General features: G+C 45.5%; 1 protein-coding gene across 1 annotated transcript in view; it reads right to left on the reverse strand.

The window, feature by feature from the left end:
• LOC133130435 (Fc receptor-like protein 5) overlaps positions 1 to 12,229 on the reverse strand; it is a 145,149-nt gene that overhangs the window by 27,988 nt on the left and 104,932 nt on the right. The gene's annotated exons all lie outside the window — the stretch shown is intronic.

The following is a 12,229-nucleotide window of genomic DNA, read 5'->3' on the forward strand; positions in this document are numbered from 1 at the left end:
AGCACACTGGTGTGTTATTAGTATGTTACTATAACAGCATAAAGCACACTGGTGTGTTATTAGTATGTTACTATAACAGCAAAACGCACACTGGTGTGTTATTAGTATGTTACTATAACAGCATAAATCACACTGATGTGTTATTAGTCTGTTACTATAACAGCATAAAGTACACTGGTGTGTTATTAGCATGTTACTATAACAGCATAAAGCACACTGGTATGTTATTAGTCTGTTACTATAACAGCATAAAGCACACTGGTGTGTTATTAGCATGTTACTATAACAACATAAAGCACACTGGTATGTTATTAGTGTGTTACTATAACAGCATAAAGCACACTGGTGTGTTATTAGTGTGTTACTATAACAGCATAAAGCACACTGGTGTGTAATTAGTGTGTTACTATAACAGCATAAAGCACACTGGTGTGTTATTAGTGTGTTACTATAACAACATAAGGCACACTGATTTGTTATTAGTGTGTTACTATAACAGCATAAAGCACACTGGTGTGTTATTAGTGTGTTACTATAACAGCATAAAGATAATGATAAAGCGTGTGGATAAAACATGAGGAGAATATGTTCTGTGGCACACACAGAGGCTTGTTAACATTAATCATTCTCAGTGTGTGCAGTGGCCAACTACACATGCCTGTGTGCACTGTTACACTCGTTCTGCTGAAGATCTACGGGTCAGAACTTGCTGTCATGTGGTTAAATAGAGCATAAACATGAAGTAAAAACTGGTGAATTTTAATTCTGGACATACAGGACATTTCAGCCTGTTTCATCAATAGGTTTGGATAGTCCAGTGGTAAATGAGACTTAAGTACCACCTGTTACATGAAAACCGTCTGCAGCTGCTTTCTTGTAAAACATTGTGTAATGAGACAGAGTCAGAGTGTTTCTGCTGTGGAGCCACTATGCTTTTTGTTAAAATCACCCTCTCTCAAACACATGGATCACAACTCAATCTGACCAATAAATGGCAGCCTACAGAAAGCTGTAGTTTCCGCTGCAGAGGAAATCACACAGCGAATGACACAGTGTTCCTACAGCAGTGTGTAGCTAATGACACAGTGTTCCTACAGCAGTGTGTAGCTAATGACACAGTGTTCTTACAGCAGTGTGTAGCTAATGACACAGTGTTCCTACCGCAGTGTGTAGCTAATGACACAGTGTTCCTACAGCAGTGTGTAGCTAATGACACAGCGTTCCTACAGCAGTGTGTAGCTAATGACACAGCGTTCCTACAGCAGTGTGTAGCTAATGACACAGTGTTCCAACAGCAGTGTGTAGCTAATGACACAGTGTTCTTACAGCAGTGTGTAGCTAATGACACAGTGTTCTTACAGCAGTGTGTGGCTAATGACACAGTGTTCCTACAGCAGTGTGTAGCTAATGACACAGTGTTCCTACAGCAGTGTGTAGCTAATGACACAGTGTTCCTACAGCAGTGTGTAGCTAATGACACAGTGTTCCTACAGCAGTGTGTAGCTAATGACACAGTGTTCCTGCAGCAGTGTGTAGCTAATGGCAGTGTTCTTACAGCAGTGTGTAGCTAATGACACAGTGTTCCTACCGCAGTGTGTAGCTAATGACACAGTGTTCCTACAGCAGTGTGTAGCTAATGACACAGTGTTCTTACAGCAGTGTGTAGCTAATGACACAGTGTTCCTACAGCAGTGTGTAGCTAATGACACAGTGTTCTTACAGCAGTGTGTGGCTAATGACACAGTGTTCCTACAGCAGTGTGTAGCTAATGACACAGTGTTCCTACAGCAGTGTGTAGCTAATGACACAGTGTTCCTACAGCAGTGTGTAGCTAATGACACAGTGTTCCTACAGCAGTGTGTAGCTAATGACAGTGTTCCTGCAGCAGTGTGTAGCTAATGGCAGTGTTCTTACAGCAGTGTGTAGCTAATGACACAGTGTTCCTACAGCAGTGTGTAGCTAATGACACAGTGTTCTTACAGCAGTGTGTAGCTAATGACACAGTGTTCCTACAGCAGTGTGTAGCTAATGACACAGTGTTCCTACAGCAGTGTGTAGCTAATGACACAGTGTTCTTACAGCAGTGTGTAGCTAATGACACAGTGTTCCTACAGCAGTGTGTAGCTAATGACACAGTGTTCCTACAGCAGTGTGTAGCTAATGACACAGTGTTCTTACAGCAGTGTGTAGCTAATGACACAGTGTTCTTACAGCAGTGTGTGGCTAATGACACAGTGTTCCTACAGCAGTGTGTAGCTAATGACACAGTGTTCTTACAGCAGTGTGTAGCTAATGACACAGTGTTCTTACAGCAGTGTGTAGCTAATGACACTGTGTTCTTACAGCAGTGTAAATGGTAAATGGTTGGCACTTATATAGCGCCTTTATCCAAAGCGCTGTACAATTGATGCTTCTCATTCACCCATTCATACACACACTCACACACCAACGGCGATTGGCGGCCATGCAAGGCACCGACCAGCTCGTCAGGAGTGTTTAGGGGTTAGGTGTCTTGCTCAGGGACACTTCGATACAGCCCGGGCGGGGGATCGAACCAGCGACCCTCCGACTGCCAGACGACTGCTCTTACTGCCTGAGCCATGTCGCCCCCACAGTGTGTAGTTAATGACACAGTGAATTAAATCAGGTATTATTTGTGCACAAAGATTTATTGTTTTAGCATCAATCAGGTAAAACATTTCATTTTCACACAAGGATAAAATGAACAGTCACACAATGTCAGATAATAAGGCATTCTGGGTATTTATACCACAATTTGTGCAAAGCTCATGGATACAGCCAAATAGATCACATTGAGTCAACAGTATTTCATAAAATCACACTGAAAAGGCACACAGATATTTCAGGGTAGATTGTCAGTTATTCAAAGTGTCTCTTATGGCAAGTGCATCCAGGTCTGGGGCCTGGTTTAATGGCAGTGTGTACTGATATGAAATAACATTAACCCACTCCCCCACATTAATGTATGACACTGAATGAATGAAAGAAAATGGTAAAGGAAATAACTGAGGTTTGCTTCATAAAATGAAAATAAAACTAGCCATGTTTACAGCACTTTCATGAGAAAAGGTTCACAAAAATAATAAGGAATGTTGATATCCAGTGTAATTAAAGGTGCAAATGGAGAACAGATCCCTCTGTCAAACCTCAGATGCACCTTCCTCACTCTGCTCCAGTACTCAGTGACTCTGTTCCTCACTCTGCTCCAGTACTAAGTGACTGTTCCTCACTCTGCTCCAGTACTGAGTGACTCTGTTCCTCACTCTGCTCCAGTACTCAGTGACTCTGTTCCTCACTCTGCTCCAGTACTCAGTGACTCTGTTCCTCACTCTGCTCCAGTACTCAGTGACTCTGTTCCTCACTCTGCTCCAGTACTCAGTGACTCTGTTCCTCACTCTGCTCCAGTACTCAGTGACTCTGTTCCTCACTCTGCTCCAGTACTCAGTGACTCTTTTCCTCACTCTGCTCCAGTACACAGTGACTGTTCCTCACTCTGCTCCAGTACTCAGTGACTCTGTTCCTCACTCTGCTCCAGTACTCAGTGACTCTGTTCCTCACTGTGCTCCAGTACTCAGTGACTCTGTTCCTCACTGTGCTCCAGTTCTCAGTGACTCTGTTCCTCACTCTGCTCCAGTACTCAGTGACTCTGTTCCTCACTCTGCTCCAGTACTCAGTGACTCTGTTCCTCACTCTGCTCCAGTACTCAGTGACATCTGTCACATTCTTTCTTTTCAGCACCTGGTCCCTAATTCATTCTCTTACTGGACTGAACACACAGTCCTGCTTTTAATGTGGCCATTTCATAAAATATCAAGCAATATTTCACATTGAGAAAGGTCTGGAACTAATCATATGCACACACACAAACACACACACACACACTCAAGCACACACACACACGCATACACACATGCACACACAAACACACACACATGGACACACATGCGCACGCACACACACACAGACACACACACATACACACACACACGCACACACACACACACCTGCACTACAGTACAGCATGCACACACAAACACACACACACACCTGCACTACAGTACAGCATGCACACACACACACACACACACACACACACACACACACACACACGCACACACACACACCTGCATACAGTACAGCATGCACAGACATAAATGTACCACTACATGACATTATGAGGGGTGAGAGGTCCCTACATGTTTGGGGTTCTGGGTTCTCTGGGGATTTTATAAAGTAGTTTCTTCTTTATAAAGTAGTTCCTTCCTCTCTCACAGGTCAGATATATTACTGAAAAAAGAGTGGAGTGAACTCATACAATAATATACACTCAGTGAGCACTTTATTAGGTATTTATTACTTATTTTTTAGACTTCTGCTGTAGCCTATCCACTGAGAGCTATGATGCGCTGTATGTTCAGAGATGAGACTCACACCTGTACGCACCTCACTCACACCTGTACGCACCTCACACCTGTACGCACCTCACTCACACCTGTACACACCTGCACACCTCACTCACACCTGTACACACCTACACACCTCACTCACACCTGTACACACCTACACACCTCACTCACACCTGTACACACCTACACACCTCACACACACCTGTACACACCTCACTCACACCTGTACACACCTGCACACCTCACTCACACCTGTACACACCTCACTCACACCTGTACACACCTACACACCTCACACACACCTGTACACACCTCACTCACACCTGTACACACCTCACTCACACCTGTACACACCTCACTCACACCTGTACATTTCTACACACCTCACTCACACCTGTACACACCTGTACACCTCACTCACACCTGTACACACCTCACTCTCACCTGTACACACCTACACACCTCACTCACCCCTGTACACACCTGCACACCTCACTTACACCTGTACACACCTCACTCTCACCTGTACACACCTACACACCTCACTCACACCTGTACACACCTCACTCACTCACACCTGTACACACCTACACACCTCACTCACACCTGTACTCCTACACACCTCACTCACACCTGTACACACCTACACACCTCACTCACACCTGTACACACCTACACACCTCACTCACACCTGTACACACCTCACTCACACCTGTACACACCTACACATCTGTACTGAGGGGTGTGCATGAGGGGTGAATTGGCCTGATCAGAAACGGCAGTTGCCATCAGACTACTCTGATTTTAGATTCTACTCTGATTTTAGCGAAATCAGTGTGATGAAGAGCTGTGTGTGATTAGAGATGACTGCTGCTGTGCTTCAGTTATTACAATCCCTGAGTCTGCGATTGGTTCCTCTGTCCTGAATCCTGTCATGCTCGTTCTGATGAAGATCTATGGGTCAGAACTTGCTGTCATGTGGTTAAATAGAGCATAAACATGAAGTAAAAGCTGAGTAAAACCAGTGAATTTTAATTCTGGACATACAAGACATTTCAGCCTGTTTCATCAATAGGTAAATGACACTTAAATACCACCTGTGACATCAAAACCGTCTGCAGCTGCTTTCTCTAAAACATTGTGTAATGAGACAGTGTTAGTGTGTTTCTGCTGTGGAGCCACTATGCTTTTTGTTAAAATCACCCTCTCCCTCAAACACATGGATCACAACTCAATCTGAGCTGTAGTTTCCTATCCAGAAGAGATCACACTTTTGTTTGTGCAAAAGAAGTCAGCCACCTGCAATCTTGCCTCATTTCCAAGAAACGTGCGCGCTTCTGAATTGTAATCATACATTTCCGTCAGCGGCCAATTAAATATGATTGTTATGCATGCGCACCACTGTTGGATACAGATCAACATACTAATTTATTAAGAAATGGGAAACTGGAATATCAAGTTCAATTCATTACTTGGCCAATACACCAGAGATTGATTCAGCATTTTTTTTCTCCACAAACTAAACGTGTAACCTAGTCAGTAGGCGTGCTCATGACAAACGCGCCGTCTGAAAATTACGCAGCGATCTAACCGGTCAACGATTCAGTCGCATCTTTAACTTGGCATTTAGCAATATATCTCCATTAATTTCCGAGAATCAATGACTACGTCGTTCAGTACATTCAAACAAACTCACTCGCGTTTTACTGATTACAGACGTACTTTCGGTTATGTTGTTAGGCTCCAGCAGTTTTTCGCTATACACCATACGTCGCCGACTCATTCCGACACAGAAAAACCGGGAACCTACAGAGTAAGATAAGTAGCTACGTATAATAGACAGGAAAATGCAGAGGGTAATCTCCATCTTTCTTTTTAAATGTCTTCGGCGTGCGTCGCCCATTCGTGCTGTTCGTCCTGCTCTCTCCTCTCCGCGGCAGCGCTCTTTGTGCGGTGCGGATCAGACCTGATGAGCAGAGGCACCGCCTCTCTCTTCATTTCACCCGTCCTTCACCTCTGCTCGGCTAAATTAACTCGTGATAAAACTGGATGCGTCAGGTCCTGTTGCAGACGATTCCATGGAATTAACGCCCTAATATCAATAAATTATGTTGTTTCTTATCTCAAAGCGCTAGGAACAAAGTATTGTGTAACTTTGTACGCTGCACCGTCACCGATTTGCAGTGGCGGTGTAGACTGTATTAAGGTCATTGAATCTGAAACCATAGCCTACATAGCCTAGTTTGTGTAGGCTGTGCTATGCAATAATTGTATATTACAATTAGTAATATAAATGTTGTGGTTACGCAAGTCCAATCGCAGAATGTTCCATGGAATTAACGTGCAGAAGCGTGGGCACGTAAGTAATAATTCACACGAATCCAAACGCATGCGCTATTCTAATTAAGGTCACACGAGGTGAAATGGAGACACACACGAGTGACGATTTAAAGGCACTACAATCTCTTGGCATCGCTATAAACAAAAGCGGCTCTGGCCAGGCGAGCACACCCTTCAGTAGGGAGTGCCGGGTCGAAAGTAATGTGCGCATGTTCTCGAAAACGATGGGAGCTGCAATGACGTGATTATTTGTGTATGTGCATATAACACTGCATGAGCTTCATACTAAATTTCGGCGCCATTGGTGGAGCTACCGTCGAAAGTCTTTTTCGATTGTAGAATTGCATTTACTTGTTTAAGTTTGCAAATATATGTCATTTAGTGTAATCTAGTGACGAAATGATAGCATGGGTTTCAAGTTTTATGCTAGCAAGTCTTGGATGCTAGCGCGGGAGAAGTGACAGGAGGGACGGAAGTAGCGTCCCATGGAGGGACAAAAGTAAACATTATTACTTTCCTCCCAAGATATTTTACAATGCCGTCTTAGCAAGCATAACGCCAGCAATAATAAAACAAGTGGGCACAAGTGCAATGACGGCAGTAAACAGCTTACTTAGATAAGATAAGACATGCTTTATACACGTGCAAACTCCATGCAGAGAGGATCTGGAGCTGGTCCCTGAGTGCTGTCCGATGGTGGAAAGCCAGTTAAAGCTGCATTTCACCCGTCCTTCACCTCTGCTCGGCTAAATTAACTCGTGATAAAACTGGATGCGTCAGGTCCTGTTGCAGACGATTCCATGGAATTAACGCCCTAATATCAATAAATTATGTTGTTTCTTATCTCAAAGCGCTAGGAACAAAGTATTGTGTAACTTTGTACGCTGCACCGTCACCGATTTGCAGTGGCGGTGTAGACTGTATTAAGGTCATTGAATCTGAAACCATAGCCTACATAGCCTAGTTTGTGTAGGCTGTGCTATGCAATAATTGTATATTACAATTAGTAATATAAATGTTGTGGTTACGCAAGTCCAATCGCAGAATGTTCCATGGAATTAACGTGCAGAAGCGTGGGCACGTAAGTAATAATTCACACGAATCCAAACGCATGCGCTATTCTAATTAAGGTCACACGAGGTGAAATGGAGACACACACGAGTGACGATTTAAAGGCACTACAATCTCTTGGCATCGCTATAAACAAAAGCGGCTCTGGCCAGGCGAGCACACCCTTCAGTAGGGAGTGCCGGGTCGAAAGTAATGTGCGCATGTTCTCGAAAACGATGGGAGCTGCAATGACGTGATTATTTGTGTATGTGCATATAACACTGCATGAGCTTCATACTAAATTTCGGCGCCATTGGTGGAGCTACCGTCGAAAGTCTTTTTCGATTGTAGAATTGCATTTACTTGTTTAAGTTTGCAAATATATGTCATTTAGTGTAATCTAGTGACGAAATGATAGCATGGGTTTCAAGTTTTATGCTAGCAAGTCTTGGATGCTAGCGCGGGAGAAGTGACAGGAGGGACGGAAGTAGCGTCCCATGGAGGGACAAAAGTAAACATTATTACTTTCCTCCCAAGATATTTTACAATGCCGTCTTAGCAAGCATAACGCCAGCAATAATAAAACAAGTGGGCACAAGTGCAATGACGGCAGTAAACAGCTTACTTAGATAAGATAAGACATGCTTTATACACGTGCAAACTCCATGCAGAGAGGATCTGGAGCTGGTCCCTGAGTGCTGTCCGATGGTGGAAAGCCAGTTAAAGCTGCATTTCACCAGCCGGTCTCCGCATTTTCATCGCGGTGCAGTTTCATATCAAATGTACCAGACACAACACTTTGGATGAAGGTGCTATACAGGTGCATCTCAAAAAATTACAATATCGTGGAAAAGTTAATTTTTTTCCTTAATTTAATAATAAAAGTGAAACTTTCACATATTCTAGATTCATTACACATAAAGTGAAATATTTCAAGCCTTTTTTTGTTTTAATCGATGATTTTGGCTTAGGGGCGGCACGGATGGTGCAGTGGGTAGCACTGCCGCCTCACAGCAAGGAGGTCCTGGGTTTGAATCCCGGTCAGCCGGGGCCTCTCTGTGCGGAGTTTGCATGTTCTCCCCGTGTCTGCGTGGGTTTCCTCCGGGTACTCCAGTTTCCTCCCACAGTCCAAAGACATACAGGTTAGGCTGTATGTCTAAATTGAGTCTAAATTGCCTGTGGGTATGAGTGTCTGAGTGAATGTGTGTGTGTGTGTGTGTGTGTGTGTGTGTGTGTGTGTGTGTGTGCGCCCTGTGATGGACTGGCGACCTGTCCAGGGTGTATTCCTGCCTTTCGCCCAATGTATGCTGGGATAGGCTCCAGACCCCTTGCGACCCTGTTCAGGATAAGGATAATGAATTAATGATTATGGCTTACAGTTCAAAAAGCAAGTGTCTCAAAACATTACAATATTACATAAGACCAATCAAAAAAAGGATTTATAATATAGAAATGTCAACCTTTTAAAAAGTATGTTCATTTATGCACTCAATACTTGGTCAAGCAATCATGGGGAAGACTGTTGACAGTTGTCCAGAAGACACTCATTGACACCCGCCACAAGGAGGGTAAGCCACAGAAGGTCATTGCTGAAAGGGCTGGGGCTGTTTGCAGAGTGCTCTATCAAGGCATATTAATGGAAAGTTGACTGGAAGGGAAAAGTGTGGTAGGAAAAGGTGCACAAGCAACAGGGATGGCCGCAGCCTTGAGAGGATTGTCAAGCAAAGCCGATTAAAGAACTTCACAAGGAGTGGACTGAGGCTGGAGTCAGTGCATCAAGACGTGTCCAGGAAATGGACTACAAGAGTCGCATTTCTAGTGTCAAGCCACTCCTGAACCAGAGACAACGTCAGAAGCGTCTTACCTGGGCTAAGGAGAAAAAGACCTGGACCAGTGCTCAGTGGTCCAAAGTCCTCTTTTCAGATGAAAGCAAATTTTGCATTTCATTTGGAAATCAAGGTCCCAGAGTCTGGAGGAAGAGTGGAGAGGCACATAATCCAAGTTGCTTGAAGTCCAGTGTGAAGGTTCCACAGTCAGTGATGATTTGGGGTGCCGTGTCATCTGCTGGTGTTGGTCCACTGTGTTTTCTCAAGTCCAGAGTCAACGCAGCCGTCTACCAGGAGATTTTAGAGCACTTCATGCTTCCGTCTGCTGACAAGCTTTAAGGAGATGCTGATTTCCTTTTCCAGCAGGACTTGGCACTTGCCCACAGCCAAAACTACTAGTAACTAGTTTGCTGAACATGGTATTACTGTGCTTGATTGGCCAGCCAACTCACCTATGGGGCATTAAGGAAGAGGGTATTGTCAAGAGGAAGATGAGACACCAGACCCAACAATACAGATGAGCAAAGGAGTATTGAGTGCATAAATCAATACTTTTCAGAAGGTCGACATCTCTGTTTTATAAATCCTATTTTTGTAATATTCTAATATTTTTAGATACTGGATTTTTCATTTTCATGAGCTGTAAGCCATAAATGAAATATTTCACTTCATGTATAATGAGTCTAGAATATATGAAAGTTTTACTTTTTGAATTAAATGACGTTACAAAATGAACTTTGAGCAGGCTCCCCCCACTGCTGTGATGCCTCTCCTGAGAGCTACTGAACGACGCCTAGTCAATAACCTAGAGCTTGCCAGTGCATACAAGCAAGAGATTCACAAGCTAGAGAAAGCTGGATATGCGGTGAAGATCACGAGGGAGGAGGCCAGCCAGTCAGATGAATCCTGGTATGTACCTCATCACATCGTACATCACAACGGCAAGGCGAGGGTGGTATTCAACTGCTCGTTCCGCTACCGGGAGCATGCCCTGAACGACAACCTGCGGGGACACACGTGGTATGTTTCACCAGATCAGACTCCTCCCTGAAGATCAGACTCTACTCCGCTTCCTGTGGCGTTATATGGAGAGAGAACGCAGCCCAGACATCTATGAGTGGCGTGTCCTGCCTTTCGGCACCGTCTGCAGCCCCTGCTGTGCAGTATACGCACTCCAGCGACACGTGAAGGATAACAGTGCTGGCAATGAAGACGTGGTGAACTCTGTCCTCACAGCCTTCTATGTCGACAACTGGCTCCAGTCGCTCCCCACTTCAGAGCAAGCCAGACAGCTCCTCGAATGATCAGAGCCCTGCTCACTGCTGGAGGCTTCGAAGTGAGGCAATGGGCCAGCAACGTGCCTGAGGCAATCTTCCTACAGAAGCCAGATCAGAGGGATGTTAACTGTGGCTGACAGCGGACAAGGCGGACCCCCAAGAGTCAACCCTGGGCCTCCGTTGGCACTGTCCCACAGACACGCTGGGCTATCGTCGCCGCACGGTGTCGTCCACGGAGCCCACCATGCGGAACGTGTACCGAGTTCTGGCCAGTCAATACGACCCATTCAGGTACATCATTCCCTTCACAACACGAGCAAAGGTCCTGGTTCAAGCCCTACGGAGAAAGGACAGGGGCTGGGATGAGCCAATCACAGATGACCTTCTCTCGGTGTGGCAGGAGTGGGAGAGTGAGCTTCCCCTCCTACAGAGCATAATAATGCCCAGGTGTTATGCACCAGCCTGTGCCAACACAGACACCTCAGTTGTAGACCTACACATCTTCTGCGACTCATCAGAGAAAGCCTACGGGTCTGTAGCTTACCAACGTGTTGAAGATGCTGAGGGGCACGTGCATGTGTCATTCATCATGGCCAGGTCACGAGTGGCTCCCCAAAGACAGCTCTCCATGCCTCGTCTAGAGCTCAGTGCCGCACTGACAGGAGCACAACTGGCAAAGGTGCTCCAGACCGAGCTCACCCTACCGATCAGGCAGACTGTCATGTGGTGAGATTCTACTACAGTGCTCAGCTGGATCCAGTCAGAGTCATACCAGTACAAGGTCTTTGTTGGGACAAGAGTAGCCGAGATTCAAGAGCTCACTGGTGCTGAGAGCTGGAGATACGTCGACTCTGAGCTTAACCCAGCCGATGACATCACCAGGGGGAAGACACTGCTCAAACTCTCCCAACCTAACCGCTGGAGCCAAGGGCCTGACTTCCTGTTTCAGCCTCCGACTCACTGGCCAGCCAACCCCACTCTGAGTAGAAGAATCAGATGAGTGCAGGAAAACCACATTTTGCGGCCATCTCACAGCCACGGATGCGGCCTCACCTGACCCTGCTCAGTACACCACATGGTCTGACCTACTACAAGCCACAGACGAGACCATTCACGGGGCGGCTGGACCCCCGATGTCTGCCTCCGCCTGTCTCGAGACAGAGGTGGCTCTCCGGAAGCGAGCCCAGACAGAGAGTTTCCCAGAGGAAATGCATGCTTTACAGCATTCTAACCCTGTACGTCTGAGCAGCTGTCTGAGTCCACTCTCTCCAGTATACGATCAGACTCTGGGCCTCATCAGGGTCGGGGG

Source organism: Conger conger, chromosome 6 (genome assembly GCF_963514075.1).
Source record: "Conger conger chromosome 6, fConCon1.1, whole genome shotgun sequence".
Lineage (NCBI taxonomy): Eukaryota > Metazoa > Chordata > Actinopteri > Anguilliformes > Congridae > Conger > Conger conger.